General features: G+C 39.7%; 1 pseudogene across 1 annotated transcript; it reads left to right on the top strand.

The window, feature by feature from the left end:
* LOC309654757 (histone H3.3A pseudogene) lies at nt 1–25,223 on the top strand (annotated as a pseudogene). The gene has a single exon. The product of its transcript is annotated as a histone H3.3A pseudogene (transcript).
* The last annotated feature ends 2,323 nt before the right edge of the window (nt 25,224–27,546 follow it).

Raw genomic sequence — 27,546 nt, forward strand, 5'->3', positions numbered from 1 at the left:
CCAAATAACCTATTAATGTATAGTGATTCTCTACTGAATCTCATCTAAATCTGGAGGAATAACTGAGGCTAGTTTTTTTAACTAAACTTTTTATTTTGAAATAATTGTAGATTCACAATCAGTTATAAATAATAGTGCAGAGAAATCCCTTGTACACTTTATCCAGCTTCTCCAATAGAAACATCTTGCAAAAGTATAGTACAATATCATAACCAAGATTTTGACATTTATACAGTCAAGATACAGAACATTTCCATCATTATGAAAATCCCTCATTTTGCCCTTTTATAGCTATAACCCACTATCCTCCCACCTCAACTTCCTCCTTAACTACTGGCAACCATGAATTGATTTCTATAATTTTTTTCTTTTGAGTTGCTGGTCTCTTAATTTCAAATGCATTTCAAATATCCTGCACTTGTACTCTTGTCCTCTTATGATTACTGGTTTTGATATCATATTTGTGTGTGGATGATTTCCTACCTTTATGTTTGCCGTTACTGGTGAGCTTTCCCATTTGTAATTTTTCTTGTTTCTAGTTGTGACCTTTTCTTTTCCACTTAGAGAAGTTCCTTTAGCATTATTGTAAAGCTGGTTTGGGGTGCTGAATTTTCTTAGCTTTTGCTTGTCTGTAATGCTTTTGATTTCTCTGTCAAATCTGAATGAGAGCCTTGCTGGGTACAGTATTCTTGGTTGTAGGTTTTTCCCTTTCATCACTTTAAATATATTGTGCCACTCCCTTCTGGCCTGCAGAGTTTCTGCTGAAAAATCAGCTGATCATCTTATGGGGATTCCTTTGTATGTTATTTGTTGTTTTTCCCTTGTTGCTTTTAATATTTTCTCTTTGTCTTTAATTTTTATCAATTTGATTACTCTGTGTCTTGGTGTGTTCCTCCTTGAGTTTATGCTGTACTCTCTGCACTTCCTGGACATGAGTGACTGTTTCCTTTCCCATGTTAGAGAAATTTTCAGATATTATCTCTTCAGATATTTCTCAGGCCCTTTCTCTCCCTCTTATTCTTCTGTGACCCTTATAATGTGAATGTTGGTGTGTTTGATGTTGTCCCAGAGGTCTCTTAAACAGTCTTCATTTCTTTTCATCCTTTTTTTTTTTATTCTGTTCTGCAGCAGTGATTTCCACCACTCTGTCTTCCAGATCACTGATTCATTCTTCTGCCTCATTTATTCTGCTATTGATTCCTTCTAGTGTATTTTTCATTTCAGTTATTGTATTCTTCAACTCTGGTTGTTCTTTATGTTTTCTAACTCTTGGCTAAAAACTTCTTGTAACTTCTTGCTGTGTGCATCCATTCTTTTCCCAAGCTCTGGGATCATCTTCACAATCATTACTCAAGTCTTTCTCAGGTAGATTGGCCATTTCCACTTCACTTAGTTCTTCTGGGGTTTTATCTTGTGCCTTCATCTGGAACATATTCCTTTGCTTTCTCACTTTGTTTAAATTTCTATTTGTATTTTTAGGTATGTAGTAGCTTAGTTATGTTTCTCAACCTTGGAGAAGTGGCCCTCTGTAGGGGATGTCCTGTGTGTCCCAGCAGTGCACTCCCCTCTCATCACCCAAGGGCCAGGGACTAGCAGGTCCCAGGGTAGGTTCTGACCTGTGTTTGCAGACTCAGTTCTGCAGGCTGCAGGATCATAGTTTCCTTGCTTCTGGTGTCTGCCCCCTGGTGGGTGAGGCTGGTCTAGAAGTTTGTGCAGGCTTCCTGGCAGGAGGGGCTGGTCCATAAGCTTCTGTAAGAATGACCGAAGTCCAGAACACTGATAATACCAAATGCTGGTGAGGATGTGGAGCAACAGAAACTTTTCATTGTTCCAACCAAGCAGCCCATAAGGCCCTGCCTGGATCTTCAGGCAACCTTATCCACCAGGAAAAATGAGGAGTGAGTGACAGGCAGGGGGGCCTGTGTTTTGCTTTGCATCCAGAGAAAGGGCTGCAGTGAGCATCTGGCCCTGGGGACACCGGGGGGTGCCGGGCTGTGTGGGGATGCTCCTAGCCCATCGCTGTGCTGTGCTGGGCTGCCAATTTTGTCCTTTTGAGAATGTTATGTAAATGGACACACAATACATAATTTGGGGGGATTAGCTTTTTTTCACTGAGCATAATTTTCTGGATATTGATCCAAGTTATTTGATGTATGAGTAGTCTGTTGTTTTTATTGCTGAGTAATATTCCATGGTACAGATATACAATAGTTTGTCTAGACATTCACCGAGTGAAGGATGTCTGGGCTGTTTCCAGTTTTTTATGACTAAAGCTGCTGTGAACATTCGTGTACAGGTTTTTTTTTTTTGGCTGTGTTGGGTCTTCATTGCTGCACATGGGCTTTCTCTAGTTGAGGCAAGCAGGGGCTACCCTTCTGCGGTGTGCAGGCTTCTCATTGTCGTGGCTTCTCTTGCTGCAGAGCACGGGCTCTAGAGTGCAGGCTCAGTAGTTGTGGTGCACGGGCTTAATTGCTCCGGGGCATGTGGGATCTTCCCGGGCCAGGGATCGAACCCATGTCCCCTGCATTGGCAGGCAGATTCTTAACCACTGAGCCACCAGGGAAGCCCCGTGTACAGGTTTTTATGTGAACATAACTTTTTGTTTTTCTGGGATAAATACTCAGGAGTACAACTTCCAAGTCATATGGTAGTTGCATGTTTAGCTTTGTAAGAAAAGAAATGGCCAAACTGTTTTCTAGAGTGTCTGTACCGTTGACCATTCCCGTCAGCAATAACATTAAGTTATACAGCCTGTCTGTGTTGGATGTTGTCACTATTTCTTTTATTAGCGATTCTGATAGATGTGCTGTGATATCTCATTGTGGTTTTAATATGTATTTCCCTAATGGCTAATGAAGTTGAACACCTTTTTTTGGTCTTATTTGCCATCTGTATATTCTCTTTGTCTATTAATATCTTTTGCCCAGTTTGTAATTAGATTTTTTTTTACTGTTGAATTTTGAGAGTTCTTTACATTTTCTAGATACTAATCCTTTGTTGGATATGTGATTTGCAAATATTTCCTCCCAGTTCGTAGCTTGTCTTTTCCTTCTCTTAATAGGGTCTCAAGGAGAGCAAAAGTTTTTACTTTTGATGAGGTCCAATTTATCTATTTTTCCTTTCACAGATTATGCTTTTAATGTCAAGTGTAAGCATGCTTTGCCTGCCCTATGTTCTGAAGATTTTTCCTATTTTTTTCCTAAAAGTTTTGAGGTTTATAAAGCTATAGTTTGTATAGTTTATAAGTTATATGCATAACTTATTGTCAAAGCCTACTGCTGTTGACATTTTACAAGTTTGAGTAAAGTACAGAAAACATCTCCTCCCTTTACCCTACTCTATTTATAATATAATTGCCTTAAGTATTTCCTCTTTATAAATTTAGAACCACATCAGCCAGTGTTGTAATTTTTGCTCTCATTATTGAACACGATTTAGAAAACTCAAGAAGAAAAGGAAAGTTTATTATATTTAACCCATATTTTTGTTTACTTTGTTCTTTCTTCCTTCTTAATGTTGTAAGGTTCCTATTTTTATCATTTCCTTTCCATGTAGAGAACTTTCTTCAGTCATTAAGTTAGCTTAGGTGTGCTGGCAACAGAGTCTCTTAGTTTTCTTTCATCTGAGAATGTCTTGATTTCTAACACAATAATAATTCCTCTTATAAATTACTGGTTTTTATTAACGGGGACAAATTACTCTTATAGGTGAGTTTCAAGTCTCAGCGACTAAAGAAGCTACTTGCCTACTGTTTCAGACCACTTACAACTTGTAGTGGATAAGCAATAATAATCTCTGTTGTTCAGATCAGGCAACTGAGGAGACGGAAGACTGGGACAACTTTGCAGCTTCATGTAGATTCATAATTTTTGTGTAACTGCCCAAAAATGCATTTTAAATGCATGCATTTAAATGCATTTTATTTTAGTTACACATATGGAGAAGTATGTCAGAGGGTGGTCTACTGGGAAGTGGAACCCTGAGCCCTACCATTCCTCATGAGTTATTTGAAGCTATGCCTTTTCAGATGGTTATAGTTGATCACTAAGTAAAGGCCTTTCTGAACAATCATTGATTTTTATCAATTTCTTTTCAAAACAGGTATTTCTTTCCTATTGATATTAAAGTATGTATACCTATCATTTTGGAAAGTGAGTTTCTGGAAATATGAACTTTCAAATATAATAGAAAGTAATCAGAAGGCATAGGTACTAGAAATGCTTTTAGGAATTAACTCATATTTTTGATACTTAGTTTGGAGCAGGCATGGTGCTAGTTGCTTCACGTACATATCTCATTTAATTCTCAAAAAATACTCTTGAAGTTCACACAGCTATTAAGAGATGGGCTCTGTGTTTGAATCCAGGTCTGTGTGACCCTAAAGCACCTACGTGTTTTTCTTCCATACTCCGTCACCATCCTCTAGCATTTTGCCCACTTGCCTGTACAAGGTTATCATCTCTGTACCCTGTTTCCTGGTGATCGACCAACTTCCGTGGATTCTGTTACTATTGCTGGAGTGAAGGATCCCAAATTTACAACCCCAGGGCCATATTCTAGACCCATTCAGAATGCCTGTGCCTGTACCGGTGGCAACTGAACTCACTGTGTCCCAGATCAAACTGTGACTTCCACCCATGGACAAGCAATCTCTCCTCCTGAGTTTCTTATTTCTAATAAGAGAAACATCATCTTTTCTGTCATCATTTCAAATCCTTTGTTTCCTCCTTTTCGACCTCTGTTTCTCCTTCTTTCAGGGCTCACTAAATTTTATAATTTTCAGACCCCAATATCTGTATTGCTGCTACTACTACCAGGTCCACAGCCATCAGTCTTCTTTCTTTTCTGGGCATGTCATCTTAGACATTGCTGCCAGATTTATCTTGAAGTTTGGGATTGATTTTACTGTACTTTTCCCCTACGCACTTCAGCACCTCCCCTCTGCCTACTGATTTACATACAAAATCCTCAGCCTGCCTTCAAGACTCACCATAAAATGGTGCCTGAATATTTTTTCAGCCCGGTCTCCAGCTACATTTCTTACTAAACTCTCTGCATCCCCCATATGATCTGCAGTTTCTGTTTGACCCCTCCTCAGTGTTGTTCCATTGCACCTACTTCTCAACAGAGGGCCCATCTCAAATGCGGCCTCTTTAAAATATCCTTTCCTCATTTTCCTAATGGAGGTCATCTTTTATTCCTTCAAAATCAAATCTTTGATGACACACATCTTGCCTTTTATTTTAATTGTGTGCCAATCAGGAAGGCTAATAAAATGTTATTTGTTCTTACCTTCTTTGCAGCAGACCTATTCATAATAGGTCTTGAGTACTTGTAGAGTTGAGTTTTGTAAGTGAATCTTCAAGGATCAAGTGTCCTAGCAAAGCTTGATCTAAATTGCTGTGTTATGCCTGACAGGTACACTCTTACTGAATCCTCCCCTATTGATTCATCTGGATAAAACACATACTGATCTTGACAGAAAGGGTGATAACCACCCACTAAATGCTCTTCTCTCACTTGCCATCAGGATGAATTTTCAAGGTGGGAGAATTAACTTCCAAACTGGTTTTCCGAGCATAAGTCTATTGTATATAAAATCCCACAAGGCGGTTCCTCAGCTGTGATAATGGATAAGCATATTCTTTGAAATTTGATGGAGTATGTCTGTTTATTATGGATATGTTGTGGCTTGGTAGAGGATGAAATATTTCTGAAAAAGGTCCCATTAAAAAAACTAAGTATTCCAATAGTTTATACAAAATGAAATCTGTTAAAATGTGTAATACCTTTGTCAGGTTTTTTCAAGATGGGTATGTGTTCCTTTAGATTTGAAACTTTTAAGCTGAAATAGAAGTATAAGGTTGGCTTTTGACATTCTTGTTGCATAGGTCTCAGAGGGTTTTATACAGAGGAACTGTGGATATGGGAGCATCCTGGGCCACTGGGTTCTAGTTCTGGTATGTTACTTTCAATTCACAGAACCATTTTTCTTGGAGATCATTCTACAAGAATGTGGATTTATGGCCTGTATAATTTAGTAATTATATCCAATAAATGAAAATGACATCATGTAACTTGGACTTGGGAGTATAAAATTGCAAAAAGATGCCAGGGAAGAATGTTCATGGTGAAAATTAGGGCCACTAGTCATTCATTGTTGAGCTTGGAGACTAGATGACAGTGCTGTGAATATAAATAATTCCCAGCCATGGAAACATGCAATACCTTTTTTTTTTTTTTTTTTTGCCCAGCATATATTAAACACCAACATCCTAGTAATAAATCCCACAGTGTAGATTTAACCTTCACTCATTTTCTTTTACTCTCCATTTTTCTCCTCTCCCAAGTATATACTCCATTCCCTTTACTAAGATTTACTCATAGTAATTCCATGTTAGAAGAGAGGGCTGTAAAGTATTTGATTAAGAGAACAGGTTAGAGTCAAGCAAACCTGTTTTAAACCTGGCTGTGCAATTTTTTAACTGTGTCCCCTTAAGCAAATAACCTAACAAGGTTAGGTCCCAGTTTCCTCATGTGAAATAGGGATAATAATCACATCTATCTTATTAAATTATGGTGGGATTACATGAAATAACATATAGAATTTAGCCTGACAGAGTACTCAATAAGTGACAGCTGCTATAATTATTATTAGCTATTATTTATCTTTACATTTGTAATTGTTAGTAATTTGGAATTAAAAGTCAGCTGGCTTGGTCTTCAAACCTAAGGACCTACCTACCTTATGTAGGGCTGTTCCTGAAACCAGAAAGAATGAACACAGCCACCAAAATGTATGCAAATTCAGCATAAGTAGTGGGTGGCAAAGATTGTATGTGAGATCCACTAGAACAGTTTACCGATATCCCGAGTTAGCAGATACCTTATTCATTTAACCAACATTGCCTGGGTACCTGACATGTGCTAGACATTGTGCTGGCCCTGGGATCCATGCCCTGGTATTGTTCACCGTCCGTTTTGCAAACAAAATCCATCCATTTGAATGGACTTGTTTTTCTCAGATAACTATGGAAGAATATATATGAGGTATCTGCTAACGCAAATGTCAGAAAACTGTTCTCTCTCTATATATATGATGTTGCTTGGATTTAGAGATCCCCACTGGGCTTATATCTTTGCAGGCGGGAAAGCCTCAGTCACCAGTGAAGCCAGTGAGCATGGTGGCCACTGTGAACAAGTCTGGCTCCTCTCCAGGAAAGAGGCCTGGGAGTTCTCCTCCTGACTTGCTCAGAAATGTGTGGTCTCACACCGGCATTCCCGTGCTTGCATCCTTTGGGGACACACAGACATGGCTGGGGTGGGCTGAGCTGCTCTCTCCATGTGCCGAATGTCTCGTGTTGCAGAGAGAAAGGAGCTGATGAAGCGTCCATCAGCCTGTGTGCAGTAGAACAGCGGCTGCGGCTTCACTGCAATAAAGTGTTAGAGTTAATCTCCTTCATCTGTTTTCATTTTGCTAATCCACCACATCAGGCACGAAAAACTAAATTTATTAATTAAATGTCCCACTCTCTGAAGGAAGGCACTTGGAAAATGGAAAAATGTTCATGAGCAACAGGAAAAAAAAAAAAAAAAAAGCCAGAGAATAATTTGAATCTTGAAACTTCTACAGTTGGAATAGCAATGAAAAAAAAAGGAGAGATGGCCATAAAATAGTCCGTTCTTGGCATTGCTTAATTGGCCTATTTATTTTTCTGTCTCTGAAGCTGTCTTTAGTGACACCTACTGATAAGAGCCAATCGGAACCATAGCTGAATTCCTTCGGGCTGGACCTGCCAACAGACTGCTCAGCCCTCCAGATGTTGCCGCTTTGTGAGAAATGAGAACTCCATAAACCAGGCTCACCCTTCCTCCTGGGGTGAACGCAGAGACAGGCAGATATGGAAAGTCACTGCTCAGCACCATGAACAATGTGCTCCAATGAGGGGTTGGGCCAGTTCTTATTTGTCTTGGTGGAACAGACAGCCACGGAGCCTAATGCAAGAATGTTAGCCGGCAACAGTTCAAAATGTGACTATACATTGAAATCGCTCAACAAAAGGAGGCCTTTTAGCTAGCAAAAGTCCGACAGTGGGTCTAAACAAATAACTACGGGAACTTACAGAGAGGGTTAAAGATGGATCACGCGTGACTGTCTTATGCTGAACGTTTCTCCACTTTTTGTCTTTTTCAGCTTCCATTCTTTCGTGTTATGTAACAAATTAGAAAGATGCTGCAGTAAACAGCCTCATGGCACATCCTAACGGTCAATGAATAATCCTCAGTGAGCACTCGCAGTTCTGGGAATAGAACAAAGTGAGCTAAAGTGAATCCGTTTTTGTCCCTCAGACTGGAGTGTCCCAATCTTTCTTAGTACAGGATACACTTGTGACCTTGCTGTGAAATAGTAAGAAAATGTATCACTGTTCTTTCTTCCTGAGCCAGTCCCTTAGCCAGCTGTCTGTCCATCCAAATCTTCTACTTCCACCCACATTATACACAGTCATGCACCCCATGACGCCTGATTAAGGCCAGCCTCAGTAGATGATGAGACACAATTCTTCTCCTGCTGCAATCCCCAAATAAGCCTTTTGACTAGGGAAATGGATATTATTGAATTAAATGTTTACTTAACGATATTTGATTTATTAATTTAATTTCCCATATATACTTGCAATCACATATATAAAGATGTGTTATTTTAAAACCAATTTTTTGAGTTCACATCTGACATAATTTTTATTTGAACTCTTCACATGTACCTCGGAGACAGCCAAGATGTAGCAGAGCCTTTGTCATCAGTAGAGCTGTTTTTCACATTGCCTAATACAGTTTCCTAGAGTTTGTTGCCATCATTTTTATTTCATGTTTTGAATCTGAGTGTGTAATACAGTACTGCAAATTTTATCCCAGCCACATGTACCCATTTGCATAGTATTAGAATTTGAAAAAAAATCACCCTGTGGTCCCCACAATAGAACCACTTAAGTGAACCTTGAAACTCTCATTAACATGAGAGCCAATATGTGGAATTGTCAAACATCCAGGAATAATGACTAAATCTGTGGTAATTTTTTTCTTTTTAAAACGCTCATATCAGATGACTTCTACAAGCTTCCAAAACTAGCACTGATTGAAGCCTGTTTCAGCCTAATGAGTCTCCATCCAGTGGTATTTTTTGTTCAGAATAAAGTAATTGAGAAAGCATCCCCATGGTATGACACTTGGCAAATATTCCATATAAGGTGACTCTTTTAAAGAGGTAATATTTGGGGGGAAAATTTGCCTAATAATCAGGCATATTCAGTATACTCAGGTATTACCTTTCCTTATGCCACCTCTTCTTCCTGCCACGTCTACCATCATGTCTACACCCCAAGTCCCTACTCAAAAATTAGCAGAAAGAAATATTTCTCTCTGAGGATGATTTCACGCCTCAGAGAGTTAGGAGGTACTGGTGAAGAAACGATGCTTTAGATGCTCACTGTCTAAGATAAATTATAGTGTCCTCAGATAATTTCAGAACAGGACAGATGTAGAGGGCAACAAATAAGCAATGATGTGAGAAGACAGTGGTAAGCCTACTAATCTAAAAAACCAATATTTAGATGAATCACTCAGTGAAGTGTTCCTGGTTTTGGGTAGATCGATGTCTGAGTAGGTTATTAGAGTGAGAGAGAAGCATTATCTCCTTTTGGATTTAACCCTGGAGGACTTTGAGGAGGAAGAGGAATTTTTAGGTCTTTGATTTGAGAAGTGAGACTGGGTAAATTATTGTAGAGTAGGTCCATAGGAGGCAGTATTTTTGAATGGTTAAGGGAAAGTTCAAATGGATTAACAAGGAGGCTGATTAAAACAAATCAGAGGCTGTGGGGAGAAGAAGAAAGAAACTGATACATTGGGGTCGGTGGTTGGTAGGCACTTCAACCTAACGGAGAAGAAAATGGGAAGATTTATTGGCTCAGAAAAGAAAGGGAAGTAGATTTATGATGATAGTTAAGAAGAAGGATGGCTATTACAGTAGAATGTGATGCTGATGGAAGGTGAGTGCTGGAGAAGACCCGAAGCTCATTGGAGAGTAGAGAACAGTCATCCCACTTGGAAAGAGATGATGCCATAGGATGTCAAGGATTCAGACTAAGGCTTTCCCCTGAGGTTTAGGGAAAAGGATAGAAGACATGGATATGAGTGGTATTTAGATTATGAAATTAGGTTATACCTCTCACATACTTGCATATAACTAGGTTTATTTGTATTAGGTTTATTTATTTGTAAATACTTTGGAGATTAGATGCTCAAGTCATAGAATGTAGTCAGACATCAGCTGTTAATCATTTCATTAGTCAAAAGGCATTTAGGATATAGTTAATGAATGCTTGTTAAACCTAACTGTATGCTTGGCTCTATACAGTGAATAAACCAACCCAAATATCACATGTGGGAGTCAATTATTGATGTTGCCGATTAAAATGTTTAGGTGATTTCCTGTTCTCTGCACTTGGATTTTCCACATTGGTGTATCTTCTAGGGTGCTTCCCTGCCCAGTAGGCATCTTCCACCTATGAAAGTCCTGAAGGATGCAGCCCACCTTCTTATCCCACTCACTCAAACCTAGTTAAATGTATGATTCGTGTTGCCTCACCTATTCTGAGCACTTAGATATACCAAAAACTTTGTCCACATTAGGTTTCACGTATGACTCACAACTGCAGAAGTTGACCACTACTATTACAGATAAGGAAATCAAGGCACGGAGAAGTTAGGCAACTTGCCTAAGTGTACACTGCTAGTGTGTGGAACTGGGAAGTGGAACCCAGTTCATTCCAAAGTTGATATTCTCCAACCTCAGAACCTAAGTTGCTTCTGTCATTTATTTGTGTATATATGAATTGACTTTTTAAAATAAGAGCTCAATTAATTAATATGAGCTTTTAGAGAGGATGAAGAAATTATAAAATTGGAAACATTTATTTTTAATTGCACATGTTTTATATTATTTTATGTAACAGTGTTATCTACTTTCAGAGAAGTGGTTTGATGAGAGGAAAAGCCCAGATTCTGGCCTAAGACTGACTTGAATTTTAACCCTGTCTCTAAAACTTACCGGATTTGTAACACTGGGAAATATTTAACCTCAAACATGTACCCATAAAATAGAGATAATGATAGTCACCTTACAAGGACACAAATAAAAGAAAAGAGACTAGTTGAAAGGTAAAATGAGAAAACAGCTGACAGGAATTCGTATATTTGGCCAGGGAGGGAAAAGTAATGATTCTTAGGTTTTAGACTTGTATGACTGGGAAAATGTTTGAAAAACTAACAGAAGTAGAGAAATCAGGAGGGAAGGGAGGACTTGATGACACGTTGAGATGCCAAAAATACATATGGGTGGAAGTGGGCCACTAAGCAGATGAATATGACCATTAAGCTTTGTAAATGTGTCAGAATTATAGATTTATCCATGTAGAGTTAAGGAGTAGATGAGATTTCTAGAGTGTGAAAATGAAAAAGGAAACAAGAACTGGATCTTGGAGGACGTGTCAGTTTGGGGAACAGAGAAGAAAGAGGAGCTATAGAAGGAGATAGAGAAGAAAGGGCAGTATTTTGAGTGCCATGTGAGCAAACAGGGACTTGATTTAAGGAGGTTTGAGTCAGCTATGTCGAGTGACAGAAGGGTTAAGAAGAATGAGAAAAGTCCAGGGTGCTCGATACTGAAGTCATCAAGGGCAATGGCCTTGAATAAGGTGAAGAGGAAAACTTAGCCAAGTGCTAGCAGCACTTAGGAGGATGAGAACCTATTGGGAGATGGGTGGAAATCTTAAATTAATGAAAGAGATGGTATAAGTGGTTAGGGTATACTTCAATAAGAGAGTTTGCTAAGTGATTGTGGAACCAAATCATGGTCTGAAGCTCTAGACACAGAGATGGAGAGAGGTAGACTAGGCTACAAGTAGAAGCAGCCTCATCTGAGAACTGTGGGAGAAATGACGTCAGCTAAAGAAATCAGCATGAGATAAAGGAAACAACTTTATTATTTTTTTAAATAAATTTATTTATTTTTGGCTGCGTTGGGTCTTTGTCGCTGTGCGCGGGCTTTCTCTAGTTGCGGCGAGCGGGGACTACTCTTCGTTGCGGTGCACGGGCTTCTCATTGCGGTGGCTTCTCTTGTTGCGGAGCACGGGCTCTAGGCGTGCGGGCTTCAGTGGTTGTGGCTCGCTGGCTCTAGAGCGCAGGCTCAGTAGTTGTGGCGCACGGGCTTAGCTGCTCTGCGGCATGTGGGATCTTCCCAGACCAGGGCTCGAACCCGTGTCCCCTGCATTGGCAGGCGGATTCTTAACCACTGCACCACCAGGGAAGCCCAGGAAACAACTTTAGAAAAGTGAACAGCCAGTGGAGTAGGAGGAGCCCACAGGATGTGATGACCAAGTTTGGTAGAAAGTTGGGTATGGAGGAACTGGCAAGAGGAGGTGTCAGCCTAAGCTTTATACAACTAATGGTGAAGGAGGAGGTGGCGATGAAAGGTCCCCCACAGATAGGTATGGATTACAGGTGTGAGAGAGGCAGGGGTTGGCAAACTAGCTGAGGGTATTCCTTTGGGAAAGAGTGGCAATGTGACTTGTCCTGCTATTACTGTCGGAAGTCCTGAGACAGCCTTATTCTGCGAACTGAACTCCTTAGCTATTAAGCCTTTCTATAAAAGGCATTCTCCTGATTTCTAAGGCACAGCAAATGGGGGAGGGAACAATAGTTGTGTATGTTGTTACAAATTTTTGCTTTTACTGGACATGTGATTTAAAATGGTTCTTGAAGAACTTTTGCTGGAACACAGGTTAGGAGGTTATTTGAATAACCTACTGACTGGGGTTTTGGTTTTGGGATTAAAAACAAAGAGACAAAAATAAGACTGCAGAAGGTTTGACAAAACTTGTAGGCAGACTAGATATAAAGAATGAAAAAAAATAGGGACGTGCACGACTATTTCAAATTATAATTTTGGAGGACTGAGAAGTTAGAGGATATCACTGAATGTAATAGGTAAGGTAAAAGAATATAGAGAATATAGAGAAAGAGGAAAAGGTAAGTAGGAATTTGGGGGGGGGCATATCCTATTTTGACAACAGAACAAGATGTTTTATAACAGTTTTCATAATTTGAATATCATCTTCATAATTTTTTCCATATCTGCATACCATCTGTACTCTTATTAATTTAATATTTGTTTGATCAATCTTTTTTTAATCCTAAATATATAGTTCCTAAGCAGCAATATCCATAGAATCTTAAATTTGATGCACAATTTACATGCATTCCTAAAATTCATGGATATAAACATAATGTTAAAGATATTTGTATACAGCCTTTGGAAAATAGCATCTTAGGTTGGAGAGAAACTTGAGATAGTCTTTTAGGACTGAGAACTAAATTAGTGGAGCATGTAAACATCCCAACAGAGTCATATAGAAGAAAGGGCTCTGTAAATAAACTTTGCATGGATTTCCAAGGTAGTAATCAAGGAGAAGTGGGTTATTGGAATGTGAAATGGTCCCAGGATCTGCAGGGATAAGGGGGTACATTTGGGGGGCATCAACTTTATCTGCAGATATTTATGGGAATGATTTTAGGAGAGTGATATGAAAACAGAAAGTGAATCATGGTAAACAAAGAGGAATGGACAAAGTAACCAAACTATAGAACTAGACTACCCATCCCAGGTGAGCTCTGAAGGTTACTTTGCAAGGTCAGAAATATTTATTATTGTGAGGATTTATTGAATAATACACAAAGTTCTTAGCACAGTGCCTGGCACATAGTCACCAATAAATGATAGATGATGAAAATGAGGATGATAATGATGATACAGTTATATAGCCTTTTAAGAAGTAGACATGAATATATGTTCTAGGTCCAAGGAGACAGAGCTGGAAAAGTTGCTGCCAGGGAGAGGCTATAGGACTCAGAGGCAGGTCTCCTTTTAGGGAGAAGGGAAGAAACTCACAACTTGAGTAGCAATGGAGATCAATGTTTCTGGAGATGTAGGCATCGTGGCCTTCCAGAACTGCAGGGAAGAAAAGGAAAGAGGTGGGATAAGTACTCTGTTGAAACGGTAGCAGGAGCAGCTGGGGGAGATGGTGCTTGGGATTGATCTCTGGGAGGGAGCTTGGAGTGGGACAGGATGAGGCTTTGGCGAAGAACCAATGGGGCTCGGGTGCTCCAAAGACCCTGGATATATTTTTTAGGGAGTTGTGCTAGGCTAGTGTCTTAAAATTCTGCACTTGACTCAGATTTGGTAATTTGAAACCAGTCTAGTGTGTTGAGACATTGAAAAGCAAGGATCATAATTTCAAATATAGGCCTATTTGAAAAGCCACAAAAAAAAAACCACATGAACTTTTAAGGATAGATATGTATTTTGGCTCAAATCTCTAGGAATTTATGGTTTTAACTTTCAGAAAACACTCAACAATAACCTTGATGCAGTTAGGAGTGCGTATATTTGCTGGGGTCAGGAATCTGGGCTGTATACCCCAGAAGCACCCAAATTTTCAAAATGTGACTTAACACTCCAGAATTCGAGAAGTCTTTACATCGCTGGACAAATGTAAACTGGTTCTGCCCTCCGTGTAGTTTGGGTGAAAGTTCCCAGTGGCAGGGTTGGGTTTCCCAAGCGTCCAAAACTCCCTGAATGTCAAACCCTGGGCATGGGTTCCTTCAAGGTCAGTCGCTGCATTTTCATTTCAAAGATTTTCTTGTTCTTGAAAAGGACCAGGCAAAGGGAGGGACCTCTGATCTGGGGCATCTTTTCCTTTGGCCCAGGCACCCCTCAGCCCATCATTTTGATTCCTGCTCTGTAACCACAAAGACAAGTATGATGGATCTCCTTTTGGAACACAATGCAGTTTGCTTGGAAAAACGTCCACTTTAGACAAACAATAAAAGCAGCCCGAGTGGGGCCTTGGCTGCTCTCCTGGTGTTACGCTCATGCATATGCCTCTGGTGCTTGGCAGAAAAAGTTTTCTGGTTGCACAAAACGGCAGACAACCTTTTGGGAATACCCATCTTCTGTCCTTGTTGTTCAAAAACATAACTTGGAATTTAAGTTATTAGCCCAAAACAAGATGCAAATTTGACTCTCTAAGTCTCAATTTCTATGTATTGTAAAGAAGGATTTTTCCCTTTTAATCTACTAATCTCCAGGGGGAAGAAGGCTGGGGGAGATGGTGGAGCAGATGCTGTGTAAACACAGCTCTGTTCTGTTGAAAGAGATATCAACTCAGCCACGCAACCTCTACTGATCCCCTCTGTTGGAAATCATCTCTCCTCTCCTCTGAACTCCTGCTACACTTTGTTTCTTCTTACCGAGCATTTACCACACTCTTCTGTCTAGTATTATAACTGCTCGTGTTCATGTCTTAATTTTCCTTCTAGACTGTAATTTTCAAACTGGCATGGACTGTCTTATTTAACTTTGTTTTCCCCAGAGATTCTATATATGTATTTTAATAATCAATCTATTCCCATATAACCCCCGGTTCTGACAGACATTCTTTTGCTGAACATCTAGTATGTGTTGGTTCCTGAAAATAACCTAATATTTTTTATCGTTGTTCTAAGTGTTACACTTCATGCTTGTTTATCCTATCACAAAGGAATAACTGTTATTTTAATCATGTTTTTATAAGTGAAGAAACAGAGGCATAGAGAGAGCATGAGCAATTGTCCAAGGGCCATAGCACCTGTAACTTGGCCGAGCCAAGATTCCATCTCACTCGGGGCCAAAGCCTGTGTTCTTAACCACCATGCCGTACTGCCTCTGGGTGTTGCCTCCAGAAATAGGATTAAGTAAGCAAAGATGAAAAACATTTGGCCCCTAAATCAAGCATTTCACATTCTGGTAGAAAAGACAGACCTGTAAAAACATGAGAGGAATTTAGAGAGATTGGCGGTGGTGATGGTGCTGTGTAGAAAGGGCACAAGTCCTGGAAAAGGGCTACCTCCAGGCTGTAGTGTCCTCAGCAGAGGGCTTATGTGGATATGGATTTCCTTCACCTGACAGGAGCTGTCTCAGCATCAAAAGTAGCTCTCTTAGTAGGAAGGGTAAGTAGATTTCTAAAGGCCATCTTCGAGTTCACTCCCTTTATTGCAAAAGAGGAACTGAAATAAAGAATTCAGGTGATTCACTCCTCAGACACGATGAATTAATTGCCCACCCAAGATGGAACAGAAAGGGTAGCTATCAAAATCCTGTCACAACCTTAATTTTTTCCCAAAGGTTCATTTAGAAGAAAAAAAAAAGTAAAGGAGATGTAAGAAATGGTTGTGTATTTATGAGACGTAGAAAAATCAGCGAAGAAACAAAAACATCTAGAACCACCAATGTTGTACTGGTAGATCTTACTTCGAAGAAAAGTATAAGACTTGCCCCCTTTCCCTCATATTCCTCTGCCACCCTCCTCCTCCTACACACGGTATCTATAGATGCTTCTGATAGAACTGGGAAACTATTAGGCTTGGTGGTCTGTGCTCGGGACCCCAGATATGGTCTAATGGATTGCTAGTTTTCCAAGAGACTGTAAATCCAAGTGCTTACAATCCTGTTACAAGTTTACCTCAGGCTTTCACTGACTATTTCAGTTAAAACAGGTGCCATTTGGCCAAACAGAATATTATAAAAAACAAGTTTAATTCTCTAGCAATTTAAGTTATAACCACTTAGGTAAACTTCCCTGACCTCCCCACGTTCTAGGTTAATTTTAACCTCTGCCTTTTTTTCCCCTGTTATTCTGCCTGCCTGGATTTCCCCCTCATTTCCACTCATTTAATTCTTTGCTCCTTGCAACACCCAGTAGGAATTCTGCGTCTCCCATGAAGTGTGTCTGAGCTCGAGTTCCCAAAGCGAGTTCTGTAGGACACAGTTCCCCGAAGAGCTTCCTGAAAGCTGGGCTCCATGGTCAAAAGGAGCTCAAAAAATATCTCTTACACTTAAATACCATCTCTTATTGGATCTATAGAATTTATAATCTGTACCTCAAAATTTAACATTCATTTATTGTGCATATAAAAAAAGATGAAATATCTATTATGGGCCAGACATACACAGTGCTGGACGTCAGAGTTATAATCGTTTCCTCATCTTAAGTAAGTCTTGCCTGTTTACACAGATTTTATACTTTGGGAAAGTACGGGCAGGTCTTATTTTGTGTTATACTGTTATTAATATAGAGTACAGTACTATGACTGTAACAGAGCCTTGATAAATGATTGTTGGTTGGCTTGTCAGTTAAGTAAGTAAATGTGAGTTAACTTTTATCAATGAAAATTGTTTTTATCTTATTCTTGAAAGCTACTCTTTGAGAGAGTGTCCCTTTGACCCCCCTTGTGGTATTTCTAATAACAAAACCCTTCAAAGAGAGGGTGAAATGCCTCTGCATATTGTGACCGGCCCAAATAGCAATGCCCAACATAAGAAAAATACCGATTTTCCAATTTTTGAAGTGCTTACCATAACGCATAATAGACGGGGGAAAAAAACCCCACAATTGACCCCATTACAGTCTCCACTACAGAAATCCATCCTCTGTCACTCTTGTCTAGTTATAATCACCTGTGACTGAGTTGAGTTCATTAACTGAATTTGGGTGGTTCTCATTAAATTCCTAAATAGAGGGGAATATTTTTTTTCTCATCTGACCAGCCTTGACTAAAAGGCAGCTTATGGTGAAGACAGTGCAAAGTGAACCATACCATTCTCCCATCACCGAGATATCTGCCCAGGAACCAGATCAGCATTCAGTGATTAATGCCGTCTGTCCAACAAATTCCTTGTTTGGGGGCTGGGTGTCAGGACAGAAGGATTTATTATGCCGTAAGATGTTTATGAACACATTCCAGGGACAGATGTGGTGAAGGCAGGACTGAAAAGGCTTGGTGAGAGCATCTCAGTGATTCTGTAAGGGACTTGTCAAACTTTAAGTGAAGCAGAAGGTTTTTATGATTTTTTTCCCTCTTTCCTTAAGTGGAATGTCAGTTATGTTACTGGAGTTAATGCTACCAAATTTGAATGCTTGAGTGCAGCTCTGTCTTTGAGTATTTGTCAAGGAAAAAAAAAAAGGCCATTTAAAGCTTAGCAGAAACTTCACATACGAGGTATGAGAGAATAAAGGATCTCTGAGTTGCGCTACTGAGAAGCTGAAAGGACCTGTGGAAGACCTTTCAAACCGATCATAAATTGGAATTCAAATCAATGAAGAATTACTATAAAATCTTGATTCAGAGCCCACTTGAATTCGGCATTTCCCTTACCATGGCCTTTCTCAGTGTGTCACTTAACACCGTGTACGTGGTTCTCTACTGTCCGAGGATGGTGCCCGAGGCTTCCTGTTGCTGTTGAGTGGAGAATTAAAAGCAAAAATGGCTCCACATTTCAGGTCTGCACTCCGCAGGCGGGCTGTGAGGAAGGACCTTCTGCCAGTAGAGTACATGCAAAAGGGAGCTGAGCAAGGGTGTGAGCTGGCCCCTCAGGGAGGCTTGGGATGGCCCCCATCAGCTGAAATGCTCCATTTTCTCCTCATCTGTATCAGATCCTCTGTAAGGATAATCCTAGTCCTTGCTGCCGTAAAGGCAGTGGAAAGGAAGCAATGACAGTGACGGGGGTGGGTGTTTCCACTGTGCTGGTCTTTGATAAATCCATTGAGAACAGGAGGCAGGTCCACGCTACAGCATAGACAGTGTTCCCCAAAACGTGGCCCTTGAACGACCTGCATCAGCATCACCTGAAAAGACTTTAAAATGCATATTTCCAGGCCCTAGGCCAAATCCTCAGAATCAGTATCTCTGGGAGTAGGCCTGGGAACATACATTTTCACAGATTCCCCAAGGGATTTTGATACACTCGGAACTCCTGTCTTAGGGACTTGAATTACCTGTTCCCCTTGTAGTTGCAATTGTTTCCCATGCTTCTGAAGATGAGGCAACGGGGGAGGGGTGAGAGGGTGGTGGAGGAAGGGACAGACTAGACCCATCAGAATGGTGACCGTGGTCATCAAATGTAGGGCTTCGAGAGGGGCTGTAGGGAAGAGATTCCACACTGGTGGCCTGCATGTATATTTTATTTGGACTACATGGCACTTAATATTTTAAAAAGCAGGAATGCCTTTGTGTGAGGGCATGCCTTCTCCAGTGCCCAGCAGCCCCATCCCTGCCTGCTCACCACTTGCCTCTGAAGGCACTTGATCATCAACTAGTGGGGGGGGGGGGGGTGTGAAGATTTAACATTAACTGGCCTATGGTCTCCTTGTCTTTAAATCATGAAATATAAACTTGTTCATAAAAGTTGGCCCTCAAGAGAATAACAGGCTTTTTTCTTTGATTTGTCTTTAAGCCAAAGTTACCTTTGTTTTCCCAACTTGCTGGAAGGCACCAATGAAAAAGTACCTAGCAAAGTGTTTTTGTGCAGTGCATGCCTCGATAAATAATTTTTGCATGAACAAAAGAGTAATGTGATACAGCTGACGATTGAGTTTAGGACTGTTTTCTCTTAATCCTCCCATCCCCTGAGCCCTTCTAAACTGCAGTTTTCCCCACCACAAAATGGCAGAGGAGGATTCCTATGACCTGGATCTTTTCATTCACCTGTTTTGGGTAGGACAGGTGCAGCCCAGATTTTTCTCTGTCCTTGTATCAAATCCTCTGTGAAATAAAGGCACAGCTTTCAGGTCTGTCTGAGAGGGCTTTATATACTGTTCATTCCTGAATGTTTTCATGAAAACATTTTAATTTGTGGCAAATCTGTTTGTTTGTTGTGTTTGTCAAGTTAATGTAAACTGTAGTCCATTAGGCCTGAGATGAGTCTACTAAATATTTTCAGATGTTTTTTATTTCCCTAGCTAAGAGATGGATTTGAACCAGAGCTCAGGGGTGAAAGGGCAATGTGTAATATACTGAGACATGAAGTTCGACATATGAAATAAAATAATGTAATGTTTTTAATATTTAAGATGAAAAAAGCAGCAACGAAACACTGGAAGGAGGAAAACATGAATACCTGTATATTTTAATTTTAAATGCCTGCAGATGTTGAATTTTAATCAGAGCATGTCAGATTCTGACTCTGACAAAGGCAAAAATGTGAGATCTGTTTTCTTGAATTGCTTCCACATTTCATGCTTCAGATTTTTATTACATATAGCACTGCATCATCATATATTTATGTAAAGTGCCAGCATCCATTGACTTAGCATGTGCCTGATGGTTAACATATAAAACAGTATGCAATGAAGGAAAGGCCCCCTCTCTCTCTCCCCGGCATAGCTTCTCTCTGTGACCTTGTGGTAAGGAAGGCATTTAACCCCTCTGTGCTTCAGTTTCCATAATCTCAAAATAGGAACCACCACTCTTGTTTCTTCCTAAGCTCCATGGGTACAGTGAGGCTTATTTGAAATAGTAATTGATCTACGTTCTTACTGCATAATAACAATAACAATATCATATATATGTATATGTGTGTATATATATTTACTTAGATTGAAAGAGAAAAAGAAAACTAGTGAAAATTAGATGGATATGTATTAAAATCTAAAATAAAGGTACTTTTAGATTTTATGCATATTTGTGAAATATTTTTCTCTATTTTTTGCATCGTATTTCCTAAAGCAGTGTGAAAGCCAATGACCTTAAATTTCACACTGTAATTCTACTACTGAAAACAATGGATTTACAAGTACACAATATAGTTCAAAGAAATAATCTATAAGTTCCCACTATATTTTTCTCTGAACAGTTTGAAATGTATAGGATAAGGAAAGGAAAACCAGTTGATTTGATTGAAGATTTCAATATAAGATCAATCCTCATCTGGCTTCTTGCTCGTAGGGTCTTTTAGGCTAAATGACTGTATTCCTGGTCCTTTTAAATCTTTCTTCATCTGGTCTCTTTTGCCTTCTAAGGGGATCTGTGCTGACTTGTAGGAAATAGTCATGGGGCTTCTGAGAACAGTGAAGTCGAGTATTAAGTGTTAAATTATCTGTGGTGTGGGCCCTTTCTTGTTATTCTTAAATGTTCAGAGAGGTCGCTATGTGCACAAATGTTTAGGGAGAAAGATGAAGGGTGGTATTTTCATGTCTAGAATGATGTGGTATAGAACATGTGTAACATATTCAGAACAACAAGACAGTCCATCTGCTGTACTAAGTTAGGGGAAACAGGACTCACAGCCAACAGAGAAGGGGAAACTACAGGAGTCTCTATCCAACCATCCCCTCTACCAAATTACCAACAGATTATGTATATTTTTATATACAGTTTATATTTAATTTTAGTTTTAAGCAACTGCATTTATTTGACTCTTTGAAGACTTTTAACTGTATTGCAATGGAGAGTTTTTTCACCAGAAATTCTTCTTAAGAATATTTCAGGCATATACCCTGAGAAAACCATAATTCAAAAAGAGTCATGTACCACAATGTTCATTTCAGCTCTATTTACAATAGCCAGGTCATGGAAGCAACCTAAGTGTCCATCGACAGATGAATGGATAAAGAAGATGTGGCACATATATACAATGGAATATTACTCAGCCATAAGAAGAAATGAAATTGAGTTATTTGTAGTGAGGTGGATGGACCTAGAGACTGTCATACACAGTGAAGTAAGTCAGAAAGAGAAAAACAAATACCGTATGTTAACACATATATATGGAATCTAAAAAAAAAAAAAAAAATGGTTCTGGGGAACCTAGGGTCAGGACAGGAATAAAGACGCAGACATAGAGAATGGACATGAAGACACAGGGAGGAGGAAGGGTAAGCTGGGACGAAGTGAGAGAGTGGCATGGACATATATACACTACCAAATGTAAAATAGGTAGCTAGTGGGAAGCAGCCGCATAGCACAGGGAGATAAGCTCCGTGCTTTGTGTCCACCTAGAGGGGTGGGCTAGGGAGGCGGGGAGGGAGAAGCAAGAGGAAGGAGATATGGGGATATATGTATACGTATAGCTGATTCACTTTGTTATAAAGCAGAAACTAACACACCATTGTAAAGCAATTATACTCCAATAAATATGTTAAAAAAAAAAATTTCAGGAGAAAAGTGGTCAGAGTGAGAAACAAAGCCCATGTCCCAGGAGCTCTGTGCACTTTCCCTGTGGGAAAAACAGAGGACCAGGCAAGGACTTTGGATGCCCGGGTGCTCCTGGAGGGACCTGCACAGCTGCAAGGTAGGAGAGGTCACGCTGGTCCTTTCCGCCTGGACGGCAGGGCACGAGAATGGTGGCGTGGAGAGAGTAGTGTGCGGATGAAAGATGGAGAAAAGTTCTTGTAGCTGTTGTGAGTGGAAGGTTTAGAGAGAAAATTCTGTGTCAGACTTCTGAAACAGGAGTTTCAGAAGCTTATCTGTGAAGAACTTTGTGAAACCTCCAGCCCCACCATCTAAGAAAAGCTACAGTAAAGATACATGCTGTTCTCCAAGAGTTGGTTATCATGTTTCTGAGATTATTTCTTGGTCTCTGGATTGTGATACACACAGTCAGATGGGTCCATCAAATGGCATGCACCATCAAGGCTCAGCTCCTGCCTTCATCAAGCCTCCTTGATTCTTCTGATGTAAAATTAATTTCATCTTTATCTCTGTTCCCTTAACCCTTTTCATCTGCATTCTTGTGTGTCACGGTAATATAGGATCCTAGGTTGAAACGTACTTGAGAGGTAATAAGTCCAAGCTCTCAACCCGCTTCTAATGATCTCTTCATTCACTCATTCATTCATTCATTCATCTAGTATTGGCTCTCTGGCCACTAAAACACAGTAGACATGTCATGTAAGAAAATTACTTGCCGAGAGCTTTTGCAGAAAAGCCACACCTTTGTGAAGATGGAGACCAAAGAATCCCACTCTCGGCTGGCCCCTAAGCACCCCAGGTCTATCCTTTTACATGTCGTTGTTCGGCTTACTCTTCCTTTCTCCATAGGGGCTAATCCAGACTTTCATTACTTTCCTCAGAATTTCTATTCCCATCCCCACTGCCATATTGTGTTTTAAGTTTGAATAATAACCCTCTGTGATTTAAATATTTGAGTAAATGACCCTGGGCAATTTTTTTTTTTAAATGAACTCTTGTTCCTTTTATTATTATTATTATTTTTTTTTAAAGAAATTCATGTTCTTTTATTTATTTATTTATTTATCTATGACTGTGTTGAGTCTTCGTTTCTGTGCGAGGGCTTTCTCTAGTTGCGGCAAGTGGGGACCACTCTTCATCGCGGTGCGCGGGCCTCTCACCATCGCGGCCTCTCTTGTTGCGGAGCACAGGCTCCAGACGCGCAGGCTCAGTAATTGTGGCTCACGGGCCCAGTTGCTCCGTGGCATGTGGGATCCTCCCAGACCAGGGCTCGAACCCGTGTCCCCTGCATTGGCAGGCAGATTCTCAACCACTGCGCCACCAGGGAAGCCCCCCTGGGCAATTTTATATTGATGTTATGTAGCCACATCATTTCACAGGTGAAAAAAACCCTGAAGTTTAAAGGAATTACATGAGGTACAGGGTCACATGGCTGGTTTAGGGGTAGACCCTGCAGTAGGCTCCAGTAGAATAAACAAGTAGAATCTCTTGCCAATCTTCTGTCCATTAAGCCATCCTGATTGAGTAAATGTGCCCCACTTTAAAACACTGCCGTAGAAAACATCAACTTTCTGTAATAGGTTAAGGGCTGTTACTAATTTAGAGTTTACACACTCACTAAGGACTGCTTCTGTCTATGCCCCTCTGCCTTTCCCCATGCAATTCGTTTGTAAATATAAATGTTAAATGTTTATGATGCTCTTAGGCTTAAAAGTGGAGAACAAACAAAGATATAGAAATTAATATACAGAAAGACTCTTAAGCACTAACAGAAAATATCTTCTACCTTAAGGACCAATTTTTCTATCCTATTTCTGAATTCCACATCACAATTCCTGAAATTCTACTAAAGTTTCTATTACATGAAATAGTATGTTTAAAAGCAAATCTGGGGCCATCCCCTTTCAGTCAAGATGGAATATCAGGGACTAGTTTTACTGTCCTCCCTGAAGCAACCAAAAACTGGACACAAATAAAGGGTGAAAACATAACATCATATGCTTGGGATTCCTTCCTAAATCACTCATAGCTTTCACCATGTTTGTTTCAGTGTCAGAGATAATTACATGATCTTTTTCTCAACTGATTGTTTCACCCTATAAATATTTCTTCAATCAGATTCACTAAGTTTGCTGTGTGACACCCAGAAATCTCTTGGCAGCCAAGTAAAGCAGATGCGGAGTTGAATTCATCATTAATCTCCGGGTCTGTCACACTTAAAAAAAGACTTGTGGTACTGTCTGCATGTCCTAAAACTGATAAACAAAATTATACAAAAGTGTCACATTTATTAATATTACTAACTTTTTTGTGCACAGAAGCATGCTATACAAACTTTTTCCCCAATAACTTGTTTTCTATAAATAACTATTTCCTAGAATGCATAATTTGGGTAAATCTCAATATTCTGTTACCTTCAGCTATTAAAAATGGTTAGTAGAGCACAGAGCGGTTTGGTTGTTCTTTGAAGGAGCTTCTTTCCTTGGCTCACAACTGCGGCTCTTCGTTGGGCAGCAGAAGCCGTGTGGTGGTCAAAGTGGCCTAAGACTTCGGTGTTGGATGCTAACCAAGAGGACTGCTTGCAGATCCTCGGGCAGGAAAGCGCCTGCAAGGACCTGGCCACTAAGACTGCTGGAAAAGAGCCCCCTCTGTCGGCGGGGTGAGAAAACCTCACCGCGACAGGCCCAGATCAGTTACCAGAAATCAACTGAGCTTCTGATCTGGAAGCTGATTTTCCAGAGGTGGATAAGGGAGATTGCCCAGGATTTCAAAACTGACTGGAGGTTTCAGAGTGCTGCCACTGGCGTGCTTCAGGAAGCTAGTGAAGCATACCTGGTGGGCTTACTTGAAGGTCCTAATCTGTGTGCCATCCATGCTAAGAGAATCACCATCAGGCCCAAAGACATCCAGCTGGCTCGCTGGATGTGGGGAGAGAGAGCTTAAGTGAAGGCATTTTTTTTTTCATGGTGTTTGCATTCTGTAAAATACTTTGGTTTAATTTGTGACTTTTTTGTAAGAAATTGCTTATAATGTGTTGCATTTGTACTGAAGTTATTCCATCTTTCACACAGGATGAATGCAAAAAGTGTTCACAGACCTCAGTGATGTGAGCGCTACTTAGGAGTGATGTGAGCACTACTTAGGAGTGACAAGTTGCTAACACCAGAAGGGATGGTGATATTTCTTGCTTCTCATGATGCATGTTCCTCTGTTTGTTGGTGACTTGTTGGGTAGCTGTTAAGGTACTAGAATTGATAAATGTGTACAGGGTCCTTTGGCAGTAAAACTGATTATGACTTGAAAAAAACCTTGAAAAATGATTAGTAAATTATTTCAAAAATAGTTTTACTTATAAAGATAGCATCCAGAGAGTCAAAAAGTAAGGAATTATTATTATTTTTTAATATATTTATTTATTTATTTATTTTTGGCTGCATTAGGTCTTCGTTGCCGCACATGGGCTTTCGCCAGTTGCGGCAAGCGGGGGCTACTCTTCGTTGCGATGCGCGGGCTTCTCATCGCGGTGGCTTCTCTTGTTGCGCGGAGCACGGGCTCTGGGCGCGTGGGCTTCAGTAGTTGTGGTTCGTGGGCTCTAGAGCATGGGCTCAATAGTTGCGCGGAGCACGGGCTCTGGGCGCATGGGCTTACTTGCTCCGTGGCATGTGGGATCTTCCTGGACCAGGGCTTGAACCAGTGTCCCCTGCATTGGCAGGCGGATTCTTAACCACTGTGCCATCAGGGAAGTCCCAAGGAATTATCTTCTTAAAGCATTCTTTTAAAAAATTTTACCAGTGGGGAAAAATATATGATTGGAATAACTCATTTTTCACTGATGTTTTCTTCTTTACTTCGTATTTTCCATACTCTTCTTAGATCTGGTATCAAAGTCTATTTACAGTTTATAAGGTTGTTATTTTAGAGTTTGTCTTCCTCATGACTTTTAAAAAACTTTTTATCATGGAATAATTATAGGGTCACAAGAAATTGCAAAGATAGTACAGAGAGTTCCCCTGTACCCCTGTATTGTATAGCACAATATCAGAAACAGGAATTTGGCACTGATACATGTAAGTTTGGTTCTGGGCATTTTATCCCATGCGTAGATTTGTATAACTACCACCACAATCAGCTATTACACCATAATAGAGATCTCATCACATCCACTTTCCTCCTTTCCCTCTACCATCCCTAACCCAGACCACCACTAATTGTTTTTCCATCTCTATAATTTTGTCATTTTGAGAATGTTATATACATAGAATCATATAATATGTAATCTTTTGAGATTGTCTTTTTTCACTCAGCATGATGACCTTGAGATCCATCCATGTTGTTGCACGTATCAGTAGTTTGTTCCTTTTTATTACTGAATAGTATTCCATTCTCCATGGTGGAGATGTATTACAGTTTGTTTAACCCTCCACCTATTGGAGGATATTTTGACTATTACAAGTAAATATGCTATGAACAATCATATATAGATTTTGGTACAGACGTTAAGTTTTTATTTCTCTGGAATAAATGCTCAGGAGTGAAATTTCTGACTTATATGGGAAGTATATGTTTAATTTTTAAAGAAATTTCCAAACTATTTCCCACCAGAAATGTATGGGAGATCTACTTTCTCTACATCCTTGCCAACATTTGGCATTGTCATTATTTTTAATTTTAGCTGTTCTAATAGATGTGTAATGATAGCTCATCATGAGCTTAATTTTTATTTCCCTAATGGCCAGTAATGAACATTTTTCATGTATGTACTCACCATTCCTGTATCCTATTTGGTTAAATGTCTCTTTATGACTTTTGTGCATTATCTAATTGGATTGTTTTTATATTATTGAGTTTGGGAATTCTTCTTATATTCTAATCGTCTGTGAGATATATTATTTGCATATTTCCCCCTAGTCTGTAGCTTGTCTTTTTATCTTCTTAACAGGGTCTTTTGGAGAACAAATATTTCAGTTTTGATGAAGTCAAATTTACTGATTTTTTTCTTTAAATGATCATGCTGTTGGTATTATGTCTAAGAACTCTTCATCAAATCCTTGGTCAAGAAGATTTTTTTCCTGTTATCTTCGAAAAATGTTTTAGTTTTATGTTTAAATCTGTGATCGATTTTGAGTTAATTTTCATGTAATGTTTGAGGTTTAGGTCAATAATCATTTCTTTGCCTAGAGATATTCAATTGCCCTAGCACCATTTTTTGAAATGATGGTCATTCCTTCATTGAATTGCTTTTACACCGTTGTCAAAAATCAGTTGGGTATTATAGAAGTCTATTTCTGGATTCTTTGTTCCGTTCCATTGACCTATGTGTCTGTCCTTCTTTCAATACCACATAGTGTTGATTATTATAGTTACATAATAAGTCTTGAAATCGGGTAAAATGATTCTTTTCTCTTTATTCTTCTTTTGCAAAATCGTTTT

The sequence above is a fragment of the Balaenoptera physalus genome (genome assembly GCF_965194825.1).
Source record: "Balaenoptera physalus genome assembly, chromosome: 2".
NCBI lineage: Eukaryota > Metazoa > Chordata > Mammalia > Artiodactyla > Balaenopteridae > Balaenoptera > Balaenoptera physalus.